The sequence below is a fragment of the Etheostoma spectabile genome, chromosome 7 (assembly GCF_008692095.1).
Source record: "Etheostoma spectabile isolate EspeVRDwgs_2016 chromosome 7, UIUC_Espe_1.0, whole genome shotgun sequence".
In the NCBI taxonomy this organism is placed as follows: Eukaryota; Metazoa; Chordata; class Actinopteri; order Perciformes; family Percidae; genus Etheostoma; species Etheostoma spectabile.
In genome coordinates, this window is record NC_045739.1 from 30586575 (window position 1) to 30607497 (window position 20923).

The 20923-nt window shown below is 41.0% G+C and overlaps 1 protein-coding gene across 1 annotated transcript in view; it reads right to left on the minus strand.

The window, feature by feature from the left end:
• Positions 1-20923, minus strand: part of tshz2 (teashirt zinc finger homeobox 2) — a 130077-nt gene that overhangs the window by 48469 nt on the left and 60685 nt on the right. Inside the window, exon 4 of the mRNA XM_032520909.1 lies at positions 2069-2226. The gene's annotated coding sequence lies outside the window, so the exon portion shown is untranslated. The remainder of the gene's footprint in view (positions 1-2068; positions 2227-20923) is intronic.

Below are 20923 nucleotides of genomic sequence, written 5' to 3' on the forward strand. Positions count from 1 at the left end.
CCTGTGCGATCAATCATGGCTCGGATCAAGCTTGAGCCATACCTGCGTGACAGCTCCCAACACCCTGTGTATATACACAGCGCACGTGTGCGATGACAGGCGTTCCACCAGCAGCGCCCACCATAGGAGTGCATTTTGGGGGGATGAAAGGGAGATGTCCCCCGCAATATTTAGAAGAGGAAGATTTGTCCCACCCACAAAAATATAAAAGAAGACTCATTTAGGAGGCACAAAACAAATATCTATCCTTACTTGTAAATATGTTTCCAGACACCCCTATAGTGGACTGTACCATCTCAACTTTGCAACACATTCTTGTTGCAGTGGCAAAAAGCTCATCCCCTCTGTCTATTTTCTTTCTCGCTTCATCTGTGAAATGAAGCTGCTTTCAAGTGCAGTTGGAAATGTCAAGAACTTTAAACTGACGGAAAACAATAATCATGTCTTCTTGTGCTGCACAAATTGTGGCATAAAAAAAAAAAATCCACAGTAAGCATGATATCAAGTGTTTGACGCTCTAAATGTCATAGGAGAAGACCCCCACACCCCACTGTTATAATGTGCCCCCCCCCCCCCATGTTCAAACAAAACCTAAGCCCTGTGCACCACCACCACCACCTTATCTCTCCAGGAAACGCCTCGCTCCGCTGCCTCTCGCTGGATCCTTACGTCATCGGCTTCTCCACGCCGACTCGCCCACGCCCAGTGCTGGAATCCAAATAAGTCCATCTCCGCAGGGTGAATCCAGACGGCTATCTGTCCAGTCTTCCTGTCGCACGACTAAAACATCTTTTGAACGTACATCTCCATCAAAACAGGTTCCCTCCCGAGGCTGTTTCGCAGAGGCACCTGCTCTGTACGGCATTCAGTGCAGCTCAAGGCGATTGTGATTGGTTTAACCCTTGTGTTGTCCTCCCGGCTCAAAACTGAAAATGAACAATTTTTTGATGCTTTTTGGACACATTTCAGATACTTTTTTTTTTTTTTTTTATCACTTTATGATGTTTTTTCCCAACACTTTCTTCACTTTTGTAACACTACCATCAGTATGCTGTACACAACACTAACACCAATATATCACCACTGGTTTTACACTATTTCCTTTTTTTGAATTCTTGGTCAAGAAACCTCATTTATAGGAAATTCTATCTTTTTTGGTCTTTTGTCAAAGTGTTTTTTGGGGGAAATAAAACACCCAAAATGTAATAAAGTAGTGAACTGATCCTTCGTTTAACTTGCAAGAAGTGTTATATGGAACCAACCATGTAATATTTGGACAATTTAGAGGAAAGAATCCCAAATTTCTGACAACAGGAGGGTTAAACAATAAACCAGGCGAGACTATCGATAATGTGCTATGACACTAGATATTTTTGGTTCTTATTTTGGTTATTGTGATATGACATAAGGGTTCCTGGCACTAAAGGCTGGATTACAGTAAAGTGATGTCATTTTCTGAATTTAACCAACTTTCAGCTGTTTTATTATTTAGCCACGTAGTCATTTTAGCTTCATTATTGATTATATATTAGAATCTAATTGTGAAAACATTAGGTGAAAGCAGCAACTGTCAACCCTACGATATCGATTTGGTTGAGATTATTGTTATATCAGATTTTCGGGACTTTTTACTCCACCACATTCATCTGGCAGCTTTAGTTACTTTACATGATAAGATATGCACACAAAACACATGTAGTTATGAAATCTGATGTTTTATTTTAACTGAAACTAGCCAACAATATAAGGGCCGAGCTGAAATGATTAGACCATTAAACACACAGCTGTTTGGATCCTTTACACTTTCTACAAGGGCAGGATTTTTTTACATTAAGTACTTTTAATACGTTAAGTACCTATCCTGATTATACTTACATACTTCTACGTAAGTGACGTTTTCAATGCAGGACTTTTACTTGTAACTGAGTTTTTTCATAGTGTGGTATTAGTACTTTTACTTAAGTTAAGGATCTGAATCCTTCTTCCACCACTGCACACGCCTTTGTTCACCGAACCGCTTCTGTAAAAACTTTCTGCTCAGCGCTTGTGTTCCAAACTTTTCACTTACCATTTGTGCATCAGAGTCACATGCAGATGGTGGAATTTGTCATCCCTTACATCTTGATGAGCTTTTCCTCCCTCACATGGTTGCAGTTCTCATACCTGGCTGCTTGAGGATTTTCCGGGATTCAACTTCAACAGATTTCACTTAAGTGTGATCCTCCACTGTAACAAAATGTGACAAACATATGTCTTGTTAGTGCTTTTTTTTCTGCTTTTTTTTGAGCTACCTGTGGCTCTTTTTGCAGCAAAGAAGAAATATGCAGCTCCCATGCTGAGAGAGTAGACAGGAACTAAATGTCTGTGATCTTTGATCCTGTGTTTGATGACAAGCGTATAAACCTAAAGTGGGTCTGAAATCATATATTTGAATTTTTTTTTTTTTTAAGTGAAAATCTTCCCAGTTACACAAGCAGATGTTTGCCAAAACCTGAAATCAGATAAGTAATGATTTAATCTCAGATCTCATCAAGAAGTGGAACCACTTCTCGGACGAATAACAGGAAGCACAGTTTATACATTCTTTGAATGTTTGCTCGAGCTTTTTCACCCGTTTACGCTCGATTTGCAGACAGCTCTGAAACAGAATACGTGCCCACATTCTTTGGAAGTCATCCTTGGCACTTCTGGAGCGTCAACAAAATCAGCTTTTAGTTTATTGTCAACAAAGCCGCTTCAGAAATTGTCTTTTAACAGCAGCCAGAGTTCTGACCTGTCATCGTTTTAGCTTCTGAGCGAGTTCGATTTATCTCCGCAGTCAGTTCTGGACCCTTCTGAGGGGTCTGTGGAGTGGAGATTCAGGCTAACCTTGTCTCACATACTGCCAGTGTAGTAGCCTGGCATATAAAAGTACAAGACAGACAAAACACACAGGAGGAGAATGTACACAATGTGAGAGTCATGGCTCCTGATATAAGCCTAACAGACTCAATTGCATTGAGAGTAATTTATTGAATTGTAACTATCACAACTGTCACTATCAGGTAGTCTGGGCTGGGACTTTTTTTGCGATTCAATTCTTTCCCGATACATGAACGCCGATTTGATTTGCGTCCGTGATTTTTAATTTATTGCAATTCTAGAAGTATTGTGATTGATAGTTTTGAGTATTGCAATTTTCTTTTCCTTCTTTAACAAGACCAAAAGTTTGGGGCGGCTGTGGTTCAGTGGTGGAGCGGTTGCCTGCCAACTGGAAGGTTGGTGGTTCAATCCCTGGCCCTGCAGTCCCATGTCGCTGTGTCCTTGGGCAAGATGCTGCGCCGTGTGTGAACGGTGAATGCTTCCTGTACTATGTAAAAGCTCTTTGAGTAGTCGTTAAGACTAAAAAAGCGCTTTACAAAATACAGCACATTCACAAAAGTTGAATAATCCACTTCTAGAGACAACATATCATGAGACATTTCTAAGAACTGATTGTTTTCTAAGAAGAAAAACATGACTTCAGTCGGTCATTTGTAAAGAAGAACATGACGTGGATTTCTTTCACTTTCTTTTGCTGTCATTAAAAGCATGGTGAATCACTGGTTACATTTTTGAAATAAGAAATAGATTCTAAAGAAGACAATTCTAAAAATGGTCGCAAAACAAATACAATTTTCAGTAACTCACCCCAGCCCAGCCCTAATATCAGTATGAACAGCATTTCAAAGCCAGCATCACCACTTAGTTACAGTATTAATTTGGCTAGTAAAGGTCCCATTTACATATGGCACCTTCTGTTGATGCTAATTGGATATTTCTGAAATCTCACATTGACTGACTGAACTCCTGGTACTGTACGTCGGAGCCAAGAGACGTCAGTTCGACAGTTGACCGTGAGTTTAGGGGTCGGACACCACAGTGAGTGAGTGGATTTTCCCAAAACCTGTGTAGCAATACAAAACACATCATTCTATTTTTAAAAAATGCTGTTTTTTTATTCTGCTTTTATTTTCTATGACCTTAACTCTTGTATTGTATTCAGGTCAAATTGACCCATTTCAAATTTTTACAAGAAGAAAAATGGTACAAGTTACATTTTTTCTACCTGAAAATCAATGACCTTACCTTATTCTCTGTGATAAACATGTATTCCTGACTCAATTCAGGAAATTATTCTAGATATGACCACTTATGTTGTTTCCATAGTGGATTTTTAGCATGAATTATAACCTTATGACAAATAACAAACCCCACTTCCATTTTAATTGTGTGCTAGTAGAGACTGATTGCATTCCCTAAACATGTATGTTATCTCAATCGTTTGAAATTGAGATAAATATAATATTTGTTAATAGATTATGAAGTAAAAATCTTTTTCAGAATTGTTTTTAAAACCCCAAATAAGTCACGTTTTAATTTGACCCGGGGGACACGAGAGGGTCCCGAAGGTGAAGACAACACAAGGGTTAAAGTAGCGAACATTAATATATTTTATATTATACCATGTATAACATGAGTTGCTCGTAAAGACACGCCCACAGAGAATTATCACCTGACAGTGCAGGCTCCTCAGCCCTCTGGCTTCTTGACTGTATTACTATCTTTCTAATGCTTTTGTGTTTTATTATGATTGACTGTGGTTTATTGAGCTTTTTATGACTTTTGATTGGTCTGAATGTATTTATTCTTTTGGCCTGTAAAGCTCTTTGTGACCATGTCTGTAATAGTTGTTATATAAATAACTTCAGCTTTTTGAAATTCTTTTATTAGGATAACCCCTTGAGATGTACCATCATCCTCATCACCATCACCATCACCATGTTTTCGGCTGCAGCAGGTGGCTGTTTCGTGAAAAACAAAGCAGAAAAACCAACTGTACACTAAGTGACCAGTACCACACGGGCACTAGCCGGTGGACGTAGTGGAGACTTAAAGGACGTTCGTACTCCTGCGTTGGATCTAAATCTATGGCGTACAGTGGACGCGTTCCCTACTGCGTCCACTGTAACAAATTTAACGTCCAATTTACAGTAACTTCCTGGCAACAATTGGCAGCAAGTTACTGTGAATTCTTTCTACAGTAAAGGTACCGTACTTACACGCTGGCTTGACACACACACACACCAGCGCACAAGTATAAACATCATGATACTTGCGCAGGCTACGGCCAAAGCTCTGCGTGGAGCCTCCGCACAACCATGAAACGGCCTTTAGCGTTAGGCCCCTTGCGTATGCTCGACGTAGAATTCTAAATTAATCCTTGTGTTGTCCTCGGGTCAAATTTGACCTGTTTCCAGTTTTTTTTTTATCACAAAAAAAATGGGCCTTTGAAAGGTCAACATTAGAAATATCCAATAACTTTGGAAAAAAACATCAAAAAAAGCACCGGCAACATTGGAAAAGTGACAAAAATGTCGGGAAATGCGATAATAGTGATGTAAGACAACACAAGGGTTAAAAGGCCTTCCCCTATGAGATTGAATATTGGACTTACATTTGTCAAAAAAGTGTTTCTTTCATTCAGAAACAGAAGAAAACGGATGGAGCTCCTTGAGATTTCTGCAATGCAAATGAAACTAATGGCCCCCATCCAAAAACAATCTTGGACTCTTACTTTGGTTTCAGACAGCACAATGAGAAGGACAATACTGCAATTAAAGCTTATAAAGCTTCACCCCCCCCCCCCATCTCTGATACCTGTGTCTGTCTTCTCTCTCTCTTTCACATTTCAAAAGCATCTAATTGGTTGGATGTGAGCTCACGCACAGTTTGGAGTATTTAAAACTGTATTCTGACAATCCAAGTAAAAAAATCTGCAATTTTGAAACAACAGCATGGCCTGGTTATTCCTTATGGTCATGTGGATTGGTAAACATTAACTCTCGAAAAAGATTTATGGGCACTTTTTCCCCGCTCAGAACTGGGATTCTGGAAACATCATCCCCATGATGACTCTACATATAGCGTTGGCACACGAACGTTATCCAGGGGGGGGGGGGGGGATGGTACATCTTTCAACTGCATTTTAAATGTTTCTGACGAGGCAATAGACTCCAGCAAACATCTGACAAACAGTGACGTGCGGGCGCAGAGCGAGTTCAGACTGAACACAAACAAGCACAGCCTAACAGACTTCACAGACCGGCTCACATCAGGTGATTTACTCGCTCTCTGGGAATCGAGAACATTCACAAAAAACAAAAAAACACAGACGCTGTTTGAGCCACATTGCTCAATTATCCATGGACTCAACCTAAGACTGTTTCCAATATCATAACACCGGCCTCCTTCGATTATGCGGTGGAGCTATTTAGTTGCAGTCTTTCGACAATATGGAGTCAAGTTATAATGCTCACGATAAAAGGAGGACGGTCTAGGAAATCCAAACCTGTCTTTAATCCAAAGATGAAATTTCTTGTACAATGGAGAGCCTGTGATTAAAATCTGGTTTCATAATTTTCAAAGTGGAACAACAGCATACAGTCAAAAGCAGCTGCTGGATTTGAAGATGTAATTCATGTAACGCTTGTGAAACTCGGCAACTAAAAACAAAGAGCTATTAGTCCTTCAGAGGGTGTCTAAAAAAAAAGAAAAATAGACTTTTCCTGTTTTCCTGCGATTGACAAGTGGTTAAAAATAAAATGTTAGCAAAGCACGACTATATTGCGAGCCAAATGTGTCAAGGATGGGAAATAACATGAAACAGGGTGGTAGTGTGATCATATAAACACGTGTAAACATCATTTAACACATCTGGAAATGACGCCTTGGCTGCAGAGTTTTATTGACAGCATTAAGATGTTTGCTGAAACAGACTAAATTGTGTTAAAGGTCCCATGACATGGTGCTCTCTGGATGCTTTTATATAGATCTTAGTGGTCCCTAATACTGTATCTGAAGTCTCTTTTATCTGAAGTCTCTTTTATATAGACCTTAGTGGTCCCTAATACTGTATCTGAAGTCTCTTTATATAGACCTTAGTGGTCCCCTAATACTGTATCTGAAGTCTCTTTTATATAGACCTTAGTGGTCCCTAATACTGTATCTGAAGTCTCTTTTATATAGACCTTAGTGGTCCCTAATACTGTATCTGAAGTCTCTTTTATGTAGACCTTAGTGGTCCCCTAATACTGTATCCGAAGTCTCTTTTATATAGACCTTAGTGGTCCCTAATACTATATCTGAAGTCTCTTTATATAGACCTTAGTGGTCCCCTAATACTGTATCTGACGTCTCTTTTATATAGACCTTAGGGTCCCTAATACTGTATCTTTAAGTCCTCTTTTATATAGACCTTAGTGGTCCCCTAATACTGTACTGAAGTCTCTTTTAAATAGACCTTAGTGGTCCCTAATACTGTATCTGAATCTCTTTTAAATAGACCTTAGTGGCCCTAATACTGTATCTGAATCTCTTTTAATTAAACCTTAGTGGTCCCCAATACTGTCTGAAGTCTCTTTTATATAGACCCTTTGTGGTCCCTAATACTGTATCTGAAGTCTCTTTTATATAGACCTTAGGGTCCCTAATGTATCTGAAGTCTCTTTTATATAGACCTTAGAGGTCCCTAATACTGTATCTGAAGTCTCTTTTATGTAGACCTTAGTGGTCCCCTAATACTGTATCCGAAGTCTCTTTATATAGACCTTAGTGGTCCCTAATACTATATCTGAAGTCTCTTTTATATAGACCTTAGTGGTCCCTAATACTGTATCTGAAGTCTCTTTTAAATAGACCTTAGTGGTCCCTAATACTGTATCTGAAGTCTCTTTATATAGACCTTAGTGGTCCCTAATACTGTATCTGAAGTCTCTTTTAAATAGACCTTAGTGGTCCCTAATACTGTATCTGAAGTCTCTTTTATATAGACCTTAGTGGTCCCCTAATACTATATCTGAAGTCTCTTTTATATAGACCTTAGTGGTCCCTAATACTGTATCTGAAGTCTCTTTTATATAGACCTTAGTGGTCCCTAATACTGTATCTGAAGTCTCTTTTAAATAGACCTTAGTGGTCCCTAATACTGTATCTGAAGTCTCTTTTATATAGACCTTAGTGGTCCCCTAATACTGTATCTGAAGTATCTTTATACAGACCTTAGTGGTCCCTAATACTGTATCTGAAGTCTCTTTATATAGACCTTAGTGGTCCCTAATACTGTATCTGAAGTCTCTTTTATATAGACCTTAGTGGTCCCTAATACTGTATCTGAAGTCTCTTTATATAGACCTTAGTGGTCCCTAATACTGTATCTGAAGTCTCTTTATATAGACCTTAGTGGTCCCTAATACTGTATCGGAAGTCTCTTTTATATAGACCTTAGTGGTCCCTAATACTCTATCTGAAGTCTCTTTTATATAGACCTTAGTGGTCCCGTAATACTGTATCTGAAGTCTCTTTCCCAAAATTCAGCCTTGGTCCAGAATTCCAGCCTCTAGAGCCAGTCCCACAATGAGCTTTCCTTAGGATGTGCCATTTCTGAGTCTGGGGGGGGGGCAAAGTTGAGGCTGGGGGTGTGGCCTTGACCAACTGCCACTTTGTGCGTTTGAAAGCCATGATGTTTCTCTCTCATGGGGGGGGCAAATTCTCTGGGTGGGTAAAACATAGAAAGGAGAGGTAACATTTCCCCTATGACCTCATAAGGGGCATGATTCGTCATCAGCCCATCTGAGCTTTCATTTTCTCAAAGACAGAGCAGCATTCTTATATTTTTATTCTTATATTTTGTTATTATAATTATTTCATGTATATTGTATGTATGTATATTTTGTGTGCTGCTGTAACACTGTAATTTCCCATTTTTTTGGGATCAATAAATATCTATCTATCTATCTATCTATCAGGATACCCAGGGCTCTTTTTGCACCTATCACCATTTCTAGCCAATGGGGGGCCATAGGCAGGCTGGGGGAACTCATATTAATGTTAAAAAAACCTCATAAAGTGAGATTTTCATGCCACAGGACCTTTAAATATACACATTAAAAGAACTGTTCTACATGTAACATCTCATTCAATGACACAAAGAAGTAAAAAAGGGGTTGTACACACGGGAGCACGTGGTCCTATCCTGTGTACGAAGAACACGGTTTAGTTAAAAGTAGGGGAGCTTGAACAAACTGGTGTGAGTGGTGTTGTTGTTGTTGCTGAAAGCAGTTAAAGGAGCTTTGTGGGACTCAGCGTGTTTGTCCTCAGGGCTGAATGTAACAGATGACAGAGATCATTGGAGCTTTTTTCACATCAGTCAGAACTTACTTTTTCACAATTGTATCATGTACTACAGAGACACACCACACACACACACCATACTGTGTGATATTGTTGCCTTATAATGCTGGTGGTTGACAAGTAGGTACTTGTCATTCTCTTCCGCGACAGGTTTTAATACCTCACACTGCCGGTATCCTGAAGACTACTTCTGATTCGGTAACACCACAGGCTTTTTGTGCATCACAAAATGTACACACTAGAAAATAAAAGGTATGTAAAATACGTGTAAATGCAGTAGTACAATGCATGTAATGTGTTAGTCTGGATCACCAGTACATTTCCAGGGTGACTGCCTGACATCCGGATGTCCGTCAGGTTCCTCTCTCCAACACAATTCGAGCAAGCGAGCTACACGCAGAAAATGGTGAGTTTCTAAGAAAATTTGGACCGTGTAACAAGGCAGGCCTACTTGGTTTTCAGTGAATGACTGTAAAGGTTTACAAAGAATATGTTTACGACATTACATCTCTGACTGGGACGTTTTGGGAGCGATTGGTGGGATTGTTGTGGACGAAGTACACACTGAGATACACTGGTAAGAGCTAATGAGGTTTAACCATGGATCAGCTGATTTAATTAGCTCACGTTACTGTATTGTGTAAATAGTTAACTTCATTTAATATTAGATGAGGCGTTTTCTTTTGCGGGGTGCAAACGTTCCACCAAAACAAGAGACTATTTAGCAGAGCCACAGTCGCTGCTTCCGGAGCTCAGCGCTGCCCAAGACTGATTGTGATTGGCTCCTTTTGTCCTTGGGTCAAATTTTTACCCCTTTAAAAAATGTCTATATCTGAAATATGGGTTTCTTTTTAACCAAATTACCAAGAAAAATGGATTTGATTCCATACAACGCTCTTTGAAAATACAATTGATCACCTTCATTCCTCTGATCTTAATTATCAGTCAAAATAAGTCATAATTATTGCTTTTTTAACTCAAATATTAGGTATAATTCTATTTAAATGAGGGTTATTGACCATGAATTCCAAAAAGTAGAGTAAAACTAGTAAGGTGGTGTAGTGAAAACTAAAAAAAACGTCTGAAAAAGGGACAAAATGTAAATCTTTTGTCCGTTCTTGACCCGGGAGGACCACACAAGGGTTAAAGAAATGCAAACAACCCAGAGCGCCCCCCCATCCCAGAACGTATGTGAGGTGTAGCCAGACCTTCCTCCTCAGCATTACTGCGATAGAGCTGGCAATGCGAGCCTATGGGAAATGTAGCTCTGTATTTATGTAATTTCGGCGTTACTGATGGTTTGATATCAGAACCACCTTTCAGTTCCCCTTTAGTGCGGCCAGAAGACGTTTCTTCCCAATAATTACAATGTAATTATCTGCTGAGCTTTTATGTTCTGTGACAATTCAAATCATGCATTTTCATAATATTCCTTCTTGTTGGTCAAAAGTCGGTTGGTGAAAAAGTAGAAAATACATTTAAGTAGTGTGACTGTCTGTTTGGCTTGCCACTTCCAGTGGGGGGGTTAAAGTTGATGTATAATCTCAGGTATGAGGACACAATGACCCAGATGTAACCGTTCCTTCTCCCAGATGTAACTCCCTTCTGTAGGAAAAGGAGTCTGAAGCTGTCAGTCATTCTCTACAGTAAGTACTGTATATGGGGCATGAAGGGAGGGGCGTATTGTTCACCGTTTTTTTTTTTAACCCCATAACACCCATGCAAACAATTGTTCTAACATTGCTGCTTGACCTATTTCTTCTCATGTAATATATCGTTAAAGCAGCCTTGTGAAATGGCTTAATTATTCATGCTTGATTTCAAAATGAAGAGCTTTGAGAACATGGCTCCACAGGAGGATTGACACACGCAACGGTGCTCTTACAAGCACACACACTGAGGCACACTGGGGCCCGGCTTAGTACAAAGCGCCCCCCCCCCACACACACACACACACACACACACACACACACACACACACACACAGTTGACTGACTACATCCACTGTGTTGTGCACAAAGCATTAAAGCAAGAGTGAAGATAAATGCCCTGTCAGCGCCTTTAATGATTTATTTCAAACATTTCACTCGATCCAATAAGGTTACAATCTATGGCAGGTAATTGTTTATACACAAATTGATGGTATTTTGTTTGTTTTATTGAGCATTGAGCAGAGTGAACACACTAACCTCAGAAATGGATGCACTGTCAAAAAAATATCAATTGGCTGTTTTAGACTACAGTCTGCACTTGGCTTCTCATCACAGAGCAGTCTTCAGCATTTGGCTAAACACGGCCTCTGAAGTTTGATTTAATCTGCTTTTTCCACCGGACGTGAGGCCTGTCCGTCCATATGGACGAGCGTGCACGTGGGTGTCCGATCCCCCGCGCACTATTTTTGCCTGTCCGCCCGCGTGCGTGCGCGGCAGTTAAGTAAGGCATCAGAGCAGCCTGTCACTTGTCCCTTGGTATTGCTTTAGTCTGCGTCGACAGTGTGTCCACCCTGGGTTTGTCAGTGTCTATTCAGACCTGACCTGTCTTGTTCAGCGCATGGCAGAGGATGCTGATGGACATTTCCAGTTCTCCTTCTCGGTGTCCATCACTCGGCGCAGGATGCATCCCTGACGCATCTTAGTTTGAGCTCCTGAAATTTGTTGACAGTTGCAGAGGGTGGTCTGCAGTTCTGCCACCCTCAATTATGGGAGATGTGATCTGATTCTGACTTGAGGGATGTAGGTTGCCTGCTGTGCATAAATGCTCAATTGTGGTCAATCGATATCTTGCTAATAGGTTTTGAAAATTGAAAACAATGCAAACCGAAAAGATGCGTAAACCCTGCTGAGGGAGTTTTTGAAATACAAACCCAAAGGGCTAAGTGAAGGTGGGGTAAGTGACACCCTTTGTTTATTTATTTCCAGTCCTGGTGGATTAGATCCATTCATCCTCTTTCATGTTTGTTGCTTTGCTGCCAGTCAATCTTGTGTTTGTTCTGTTAATTTCCTGCGAGTCGCTGATGAAAAAGAAGGAGTATTTAATTAGCACTCCCTCTGTTCTGGTGAAACAGTTAGTGTGTTTTTATGGGACCAGGAATGCAGCTCGAGCCTGTTTTCTAATGGAGATGGAGGCAATCAGATAACCAACATTGCCACCCATGCTCTCTTTTACTCTTCTTGAAGAGGACAACTTCAGCTTTTAATAAACATGTAATAAGAAGGAAAACAGCTGGTAGCTGCATCACAGATGGTGCCGTTCCTGGCATCTCCAAGGAAGGGACCACACATACAGATGGCTCATTATTCCAGCATTTGGTTATGCATATTGCACAAAATTTTATTCCAATGCTTAACAACCAGTATAAGCAATACAGGTGTTACTATTTTTCACGAGGCTCTCTCTGCAAAGGGATCTGGTTTCGGTCACATCTTTTGGAAGCGGCTCACTCACACAAGCCTCAGAATCCGCTTCTCCTTATCAATATTTCAGCGCTGTGCCTGTTTTTGGGCAGTGCCACGTTAATCAATTCGGGGCTAAACAGCTGTCAGTCTCGCCCTGACTGCAGCTCTGCTTTTCAACGCGCACCTTTGTGTCGTTAGGGTAACGGCCCGAAGAATATCTCAGCGGGTCGTTGATTGAGACAGAGGGAGAGGTATTGATCTCAAAGCAACGGCGAAACCAGTCAGCACAGCCAGCCGAGAGCGAGGCCAACGCACATCAGCACGCAACCTTGACCTCCTCCGAATCCCTCTTTCATCTCCACTTACAACCTCCTACTGTAGCCTGCCTATCTGCATACTTCTAAACCTGACTGTCCTCTGTGTATTATTCATACGCGTTCAAATAGAAAATGTCACTGGTAAAAAAAAAAAAAAAGACAAATTTAAATGAAAACAAGGCAAAGGATTGGGTCCCGTGAGAGAAATATGTTTGTTGCCGAGTCTTTTTTTAGGATGACTGTTTTAAATTACAGATGCTCTCTAATTGGCTACGGTCAAATAAAGCCCGCCTAATGAGGCATTGCATTCATTTGCTTATTTCCTTTCAAGTTGCTTCCCTTTGTATCTCAGAGCAAGAAGTCTGCTCTCGCGCTGACTGCCGTTCCAGGCGGGGTATTCTTAGTCAAAAGACTATTATGCCTCAAATGAACATGTAAATATATATATTTGCTGCAGCAACAGAATAGTCGGGACTGAGAATTTACTCATTAGCTGTGTAAACAGTAGCAATAATAAAACCCTGAACTTTAACTTGCATCCTACCTTTCAGCGGTATTGTGACGACCACTAGCAGAAAAGAACCCAAGCCCCTCACAATCTCACTCCCTGCATCTCCATTATATGATAAACTTAGCGTTGACTTCTCCTTTAATGTGATGATGAAGTGTGCTAATCACAAGTGAGAGCGCGACAGAGACACTTTTATCCGTCCGCCTGTGTGTGTGTGTCCCGAAACATCCGAGGGATTTTCTTTCAGACCTCCTCACACTTGACACTCCATATATGCTGGAGCTGTCCTGTCCAATTTATACCAGGAGTCAATGTGACCTTTATCCTGGCAATGACTATAATGTACTTTAGCACATGTCATTCTCAGGTCGGGATCATCCCCTGTGTCATATGTTTTGTCTTGCATGTTTTACAGTCACCGGGGACGGACTGCTGCGCTGCAGCCTAGGCAACTTAAAAGAGATCTGAAGACAGGTGATCGCTTCAAGAAACATGATGCATTATTACCACAGAGCCAGTTTTCGGAGGCCTATTTTATACAGCATGCTATTATGGATGAATCACATCTGCATCATTGTATTTCCCGTAGGGCTGCACACTATGAGGAAAATATCCCAATAACGTTGTTGAATATTGCTATAGCGATATGATGTGATAAATACACAGATGTTAAAATGTTGTCAGTTCAGTGTTACTGCTCACATTCAACAAACTGCTTGTTGAATTTAAAACAAATGAAAGGAAATAATTTCCATTCTTTTATTGAAAACACAGAACATTGAATGGAATATAAAAGGCATCACAAAAAATAACCATACTAATATTTTCTTCTAACTCACACAAACAATCTCTGAGTGCATATGCGATATATCGCAGCCTTTCACGATGTGGTTATTGCGCCAGTTGATATCGCCGTGGCGATTAAAAACAACAACATATTGTGCAGCTCTAATTTCCAGAGATATTTATAGCTTGCATAATGTAATTAGACATTATAATAACACAGACATGATTATTTTGAAGCCCAGTTTAATAATAATAGCTTTTTTCCCTTTCTAGTCTATTCAAGTCTGTAACTAATGCAGGAAATAAAGGAAGCCAAATGATTTAAAGTGCTTAAAAGCATAGGTAGGCTACACAAAATAACTGTCACAGGTTTTTGGCTCTAATTTCCCCCCTCATACTCATCTTATTGCTCATCAGCTAAGTTGTCAGGTCTGCTACATCCCTTTGATGGCATCACTGACAATTAGCAAGACGATGCCACACAAAACCATCTGGACAGGCCCATCTCTCGCTGCTGAGGGAGACAGTTTCTGGTGTGACAAAAATAAATCTCAAGGTCAGTCACTGTCACTTTTTAAAAGTATCAGGTTCCTTCAGAGGTAGATTTATGGGATTGGATTTATTTTGAGAAGGTTTACTGGCTAATGACAGGGTGTCGGAGATGCTGTTAAGTGGAGAGGAGGAATTAAATCAGTAAAGTATACAACCCGGTCCCTGCCTAATGTCTTTCTATTGTTTACACATAACCACGTTTCATGGTCAGGGTGCAGAAAAGCAGCAGAATTCATAGAAAGGGGGATATGTGTAGACAGACAGACAGACAGACAGACAGACTGGAGAGACAGACAGATAGATGATAAATAAGACAGAGAGAGGCATAAATACAGGCAGATAGATCAGATAGACAGACAAATCAGATAGACAGAAACAGGCAGACAGATAGGACAGACATAAGATAGATCAGATAGATAGACAGATAGACAGATAAGATAGATCAGATGGACAGACAGACATATAGATAGGACAGACAGAAACAGACAGACAGATAGGACAGACATAAGATAGATCAGATAGATAGACAGATAGACAGATAAGATAGATCAGATGGACAGACAGACATATAGTTAGGACAGACAGATAGGACAGACAGATAAGATAGATCAGATAGACAGACAGATAGATAGATAGGACAGACCTAAGACAGATCAGATAGATAGACAGACAGATAGGACAGACAGAAAGACAGACAGGCAAATAGATAGGTTGGACAGATAAGATAGATTGGACAGATATAAGATAGATCAGAAAGATAGACAGACAGATGGATAAGATAGATCAGATAGGACAGACAGAAACAGACAGACAGGCAGAGAGATAGGTTGGACAGATAAGATAGATTAGACAGACAGACAGACGACAGACAGACAGACAGACAGATAGATAGATGATAGATAGATGGACAGACAGACAGACAAACAGGCAGATAGGTCAGACAATTAAAATAGATCAGATAGACAGACAGACAATAGATGGGACAGACAGAGACAGACAGACAAGCAGGGAGATAGATCAGACAGACAGACAGGCAGGCAGGCAGCAGCGTTGGCTGCTTTACTACCATTCAGAATATGATAGACCTGGCATGTCATCCTTCTAGTACACTCAGAAAAAACGATCAATTATCAAGAGGGGGCGGGAAATTGATTTTCCCCTTCCCCATACGCAGCAAATGTCCCACATAAATATATGATGCTTTGACAAACCTCTTTGTATTAAACGTGAAGGGCCCTGGCAATGAAAGTCAGACTAAATATAACTCTGTTAAGGCCCAGTCACGCCGGCATCTCAAACTGTGGAATAGTCGGGCAAAATCTGTGAATTTCATTGGTTTCAGTGGATTCACTCGCAAGAGTAAAGATGTTTTTTTTTAGTGAACTTCCACACGTATTTTTGTACCGTTGAACAATCCCAAGCTGTCCTGTCTTTCAGAGCCACAGGCTCCAAAATGGAGGCGGTCTCTTGGCTCATTAGGTGTGTTCCTCTGTCCACTTTTATGTTAACTGTTCCACAAAGGAGGCTTGGTTTATGAGACAGGAGCATACATACGTCTTTTGAATAAAACTGAGAAAGTGTTGCCTCGTTAGCAACCGTGCTAACGAGCTTGCTAACTGACAGGTAGCCCTAGCTAAGCAAGATAGCTCACAGAGCTTCTCCCCCATCAACGATTCTTTATTAAATCAAACCAAAACATGGCCAGTGTCACATCTGGAATACCAAAGTACACAAAATGCTCATTATCACTAGCTTTAGAACATTAAAGAAAGAAATTATCACCACATTAATATAACAGTGTCTAATTAGTTTGTGATTATGTCTCATTCTTGCTTTTCTTCACTTGTATGTTTTTGGATTAGCTGTTTATTAATCTCTTTTTACATGATAATTGTCTGCTGATGTGATGAGCTCTTTTGCTTGATTTCTGTACTGTCAATTTCTTTCTATTTCGATATGTATTTGGTGCTGTTGCATTTACTTTGCGGTTTTTGTTTTCTGTGACTGGCGGCCCGTTGTATAAGCCCATGGCTTTCAGACCTCTGCTGTCGCATCTGCTTGATTTCTTATTATCTGGTGTCATGTTGCTGTATATGTGTGCAAAGTAAAAAAAAAAAAAAACTACAGTAAAGCAAAAACTACCAGGTGAATGTAAAACGTTGAGTAAAGACTAAACAGAAAGAAGCCCAGAGAAGTGTTCCCATTGACTCGGGCTGGCCTGGCATGTTCCCAGCATGCCGCTGTGTTAGCCATTAACTCTGCAGCTACTGTAGATCAACCACAAACCCCGCGAGGAGCCCCCACGCCACCCAGCTTCTAGCACCTCCTATTTCCTCAAGACGCGTGTTCATGAATGTTTTTCTTTTGGCGTGGTTTGTGGTTCTGCGGAGGCCGCGGTCTCTTAAACATTACCTCACAGCCGTTCCATATTCATCTATTCCTGGGGTGCTTTTGCCGACAGGTTTTGATCAAGGTTGCAGGGGCAAATGGATCGTTGAACAGAAACTAGAACGTGCTGTCATTGTTTTTTTTTGAAGAGTGTGCTCGGTGCGAGCCCTGCTCCGGCTGCGGGAACTCATCTGCAGCTCTTCCATTGTGTGGTCCCATGATGCTTCTCTGCTTGTGTGTCCATACATCATGTTTGTGTGTGCCGCACTAAAGCAGATCCCCTACAGAATACGCTCCGGAGTGTCATCCACACAGAGTTATCCCTCACCACTGGCTGACCGTGGCATTATTCCGATGGGGACTGTTTGACTAACAAGCATTTTCGCTGGCTGGCTCTAGTCAATGCTGCCGCTCTGGATATATACATACTGTATAGAGGACACCTTGAATTGGGGGGGGGGCAACACTATTAAAAGCACCCACTGGTCCGGAAAACACACTGTGATTTCATTACAAAAATCATATAATGGCCGTAAACACAATAACAAAGTTGCACTTTTGCTTGGAGTATTTGCAGCGTATGTATAAAAGAAGCAGCTCTCTCTCTCTCTCTCCCCCTCTCTCTCTCTCTCTCTCTCTCTCTCTCTCTCTCTCTCTCTCTCTCTTTCTCTCTCTCTCACACACTCTCTTACACTCACATGCACAAGATCCTTTTGTTTGATTTCAGTATTAAAAATTGTTACAGTAGTAAACAAATACATGATAAAGCAAATGTCGGAGGCAGTCTAATAAAGATGTTAAATAAATACAGTGTAGTGCTTGATTTTAAATGCACTGTGTTAAAAAAGCAAAGTGAAGGCTTAACACTTATTCCACACATCAGTGGGTCAGCTGGGAGGGCCAGTGATCCAGCTCCTCTCGCTGTGAGTGGGCTGTTTAAGAGTCAAAATGTAGCTGTACAATGTGCTGCAGATGTTACATAAACGCAGGGGAACAAAAATAGTATATTTGCTCTGGGATACCCTCAAGTGAAGTACATGTATTTTAAAACACGTGTACTTCTGCAGTTCTGAGGTTATAGACTCTTAAAGCAGCCACGGAGTGTGCAATACAATCCATCGTAACACTTCCATTGCACAGTGCATAGTTAACCGATCAGTAAAACTCCTGTTTAGCCCGCGTCTGGCTCAGGCTTTATGTTTTGTGCTCAAAGTCCAGCAAACATACCTCGTTGACCTTCTCTGTGCTGGTAGACACTGCATATTTCCACAACCACCCTCTAAAACTATTTTAGCGAGTGTTTAACTCCCACACACGGTTAACAAAAAAAAAAAAAATGCACACTGCAAAATGATCTCTTTCTTTCTGCTCAGTTTATGGAAGTAAGCACCCCTACTTGCAGATTTGTTTTCAGTCTATATTAATATTTATGTCTGCACTGTAAATAATGTGTGCTGCAGCCACCAAAAAACAAATTCACAGCACTCGGCAAATTCAATTAAGCGAGTCTAAGTTTCTGCTAGGCAGGGGCGTAGCACAACATTCTGGGCCCTGTAGAAAGGCCTTTTCTATGGGCCCCTCCCCCGCATCCACAGCTAATCATTCCAGTTTTTTTTAGGGTTCTCCTCACATCTCCTCCCCCCGGTCCGACGCCCCTGGTGTCAGGTCCAGGCCCGAGGCCCGAGCCGACATATATGGAGGTTTCTCAACGCAGCGGACCCGGGTTCGACTCTGACTTGCGGCCCTTTGCTGCATGTCATTTCCCCCCTCTCTCCCCTTTCGTGTCTTCAGCTGTCCTGTCAAAAATAAAGCCTGAAAAATGAAAAAAATGTATTTAAAAACCAGAAAACAAAAAGCCCACCCTGACAATCGTCTCCTCTGTTGTTAAGACTCCCCTGCAGAAAGCCCAACAGCACAGGGACTCGGTCCGTGGAGGTTTCCCCCATCAGATGGTTTATAACCTCCCGCGGTCTCTCACGGTAGGGCTTTTGGTAGAAGTTCAGCACACATGAGACACCGTCATTTGAAAAACATCTGTCACTCTGACAAACAATAAGAGCACAGGGCCTCCAGGGAAAAAGGGAAGTGCAAGCTCCATATTTTATTCCTTTCTGTAGAACACTGCAACTGACTGCTGTTTTTGTGTGTGTGGTGAACTGTGCTTTATGTCGAACGCAACGCATGCACACTCTGACAATTGACATTTTAAGGGCATTACCCTCGACAAGGCGACCTGGACAAATGAAAGGAAAAAGGCAGAGTGATTTATGGAATGGAGGGCTGACGAAATATTTGGATTTACATTTTTTTGTGCCGTTTGAAATTAATGTCCGGGACGTTACACCACACCCCTGCTCTGGGGCTGTGTGAGCTGTCTGCAGAATAGCCTGCTGACCTGAGATCAGGTAGGGCTATATCTCCCCAGGGCGCTCGCTACAGCCAAGACAACACTGCACCGCTCTCCTTTTTCTAATTCTGCCACTTCCTCCTGGCTTAATTGAGAATTTGAACAAACAAATTAATCATTGCAGCCCATAAAAATGACAGGATTCATGCAGTAGCATTCTTCATTCTCTCTAATTTGTTGTGTGTTGTCGTCGCGCCCTCCCCCCCCCCCCCCCTCTTCCCGTGCCTTTTCTCAAACCCCCACAGCAGTTTTTGTGCTGAATCTGCTAGTTCAGCCCCTTATGAAAATTACAAATACTTGTCAAGGTTAACGAGTTAATATTCTCATTCAATATTTATTTTATGGGCGAAAGAAAGCGTCTCCCTTCAGCGCGTCCTCTTCCAGAGCGAGGATGGGTTTGTTAATCAAAATGACAAGGACAGTGTCCTTTTGATAATCCCCTGAATCATCGAGAATAAAAAATGAACTTTATTAATCAGCGGCCCCTGATTAATTGTTATGAAGTGTTGCTCATCCATTTCCCCTGCATTTCCGTAATTTTCACAGAAGCCTAACAATCTCCCCGGTGATTTGGAGCCTTTTGAGCTGGCGTTGCATTCAGCAGCACAGCAATAAATAGCTGGGCAGCACACTCTTCTTCCTGGATGAGCCTCTGCACAGCAGACTTTCAGAAAAACACACAATGCTTATTTTCTCTCTGCTTACAGCATGGACGTTTTTTTTTTTTTTTTCTAATCTGAGTTTGCATTATTAAAATGCCATTGTCCAAAGAACGTCGATACCGCTGCTAGCATCAGGTCAGGAGCAGCCATCAGTCTGTCTTTATGTTTGGAACCTGCATCGATACTTCAGTTTCTGCCCACTTCATCCTTGAATGCGAGGCACAAATGTATTATCCATTCCTCTCCCTGAGTGGAAACACCGCCACAGTACAGCAAGTTACACACTGAAAGGCAGGACTTGTGAGCAAGGAGTTAGTAGAGGCGTATGATTCAGAAAATGTCACGATTCGATTCGGATTTTTCGGCTGACAATTTGTTTCAATATCGATTCAAAAATGAATGCTTGCTTAAAAAAACGATTCACAGTATGTAAATGTAGGTACTTTTCCCATATATCAATGTTTGTGTGTATGTATGTATGTACTGTATGTATGTGGTGTATATATATATATATATATATACTTTGTGTATTAATATATATATATATATACACAAAGTATCTATCTGTCATGGGACTACAATAATTATTTTATTTTTTTAATTTAAAAAATAGGAATTGATTTTTGGAATTCTATGAATCCATTTTGAATCGGTAGAACTTGAATTCCGATTCAAATACAAATCCATATTTTTGC